The sequence below is a fragment of the Triticum dicoccoides genome, chromosome 1B (genome assembly GCF_002162155.2).
Source record: "Triticum dicoccoides isolate Atlit2015 ecotype Zavitan chromosome 1B, WEW_v2.0, whole genome shotgun sequence".
NCBI classification, from domain to species: Eukaryota; Viridiplantae; Streptophyta; class Magnoliopsida; order Poales; family Poaceae; genus Triticum; species Triticum dicoccoides.
The window spans coordinates 34,376,608-34,378,403 of record NC_041381.1 but is presented as its reverse complement, the minus strand read 5'-3'; positions in this window follow the sequence as shown (position 1 = coordinate 34,378,403).

Here is a 1,796-nt window from a genome sequence, read left to right as displayed (position 1 = left end):
CCTCCTCCTCCTCCTCCTTCCGCCCCGAGGCCGCGGCGGGTTTGCTTGGGCCAGCTCCGGCGTTGGCGCTGCCGCCGCTCGGCGGCTGAACGACCATGTGAAAGGGGAGAAGGCCATCCATCGGCAGGGAGAAGGCTGGGACGGGATGCGTCCGGCGACGGCGATCTGATGGATACGGCGGCGGCGGCCGGATCCGCGTGGCAGGCTGGAGAGGAGGAATGGACCCACAGCAGGGAAAGATGGATCTATAGCTGGCCAAACGGGCGGGCCCGGCCCGGCATGGCACGGCCCATCCTAATCGTGCCTGGCACGGCACGGCCCGCCAAGGCACGGTTATTATACGGGCCGTGTCGTGCCGGCCCGCGTGCTGCAGCCTGCAGCCCAGGCACGGCCCAGTTAGTAAACGGGCCGGCACGTTGGTCTGTTTAGCACGGTGGGCTGCATAATTTTAGCCTGTTATTTGACGCACTAAGCGTTTTTTAGCCTATTTTTACATGTTGGACCATATATATAAAAAAACGTAATCGGGTCGTGCCGTGCCGGCCCGCGTGCCCAGCCTCCAGGCCCAGGCACGGCCCAGGGCGTGCCACGTGCCTGGCCCGGCCCGTTTAGCCCGTGCCGTGCCTGGCCCAAGGCGGGCCGTGCGGGCGTGCTCACGGGCCGGCCCGAAAAAACCGGCCCATTTGGCCAGCTATAGATGGATCCATGGAGCCAAACCTGGATTGGCGGAGGAGAGGAGAGACTCCGGAGATGATGGACCCACGGCATGGGTGAGTTTTTTTTAAGGAGAAAGGCTTTCATGGCTAGCTTTATTAATTTAAACATTCGCTACATAGAAATCGGGAAATAAGTTTGAGAGGTGGGTCCGAGCACAGAGTTGTCGCTTCTTCAGCTTGGTGGGCTTGCTTCCCGCGCTACAAAATGGTGAACGTCAATCCGAAACACTCGGACCATAGGCCGGTGATCTTATGGGTGGACGATAGTGGGCGTTCGTCGGACAGAACGAGGGGTACACAGGTCTAGGGCATGTTTGGTTACATTGCCAATCCAGCCTGGCCCGGCGAGCCTGGCTCTAGTGAGCGGGTTTGAGGGGATGCGGGCCAAAAAAACCCAAATGCACATAGTTTGGTTGCCTGCATGCTCCTAGTTGCATGAAACAACCATTTTTGACCCGGCATTTGGTTGCCCGCATTGCATTAGGCGCACATATGGCATGGTGTTTGGTTGCAACCTGCATAAGGTGTTGTCATCACTTCTAACTAGTGGTGAGCTTACACACACAATTTGAACATGTAGCGCCAGCTAGTTAAACAAATGACAGTTTATCCTAACTACTATCAAATGACAGTTCAAATTATTAAGAGCCATTGGTTAAATAGTGGGTAGTTCATCGGTGTTGCTGCTACCAGATCTTCCTCTTCCTCTTCTTCTGCTTCTACTGCTGCTGCTTCTTCTTCTTCCTCTTCTTCAAATCCTACACTGATCTCTATTAAGCCACATTGCCTCTGCCCACTCCAACCTTTTGTTCTTCCAAGCGTCATTGTCAAATGCCTCCACACCATGGCCGGAGCTAACGACATCGTCAGGCTTGACCTCTTCCTCCTCAGGCACGTGTTCATCAAAGCCCCATTGGAGGATCCAGTTATGTAGAATGCAACAAGTAAGAACAAGGTTAACCTGAGTGGAGTATGGGTGGAATGGCTTCTGATCCAGGATCTTAAACCTATTCTTCATAGCTCCAAATTCCCTCTCAACAGTTACTCTAAGGCTCCTGTGTCTGAGATTAAACAGCTCCT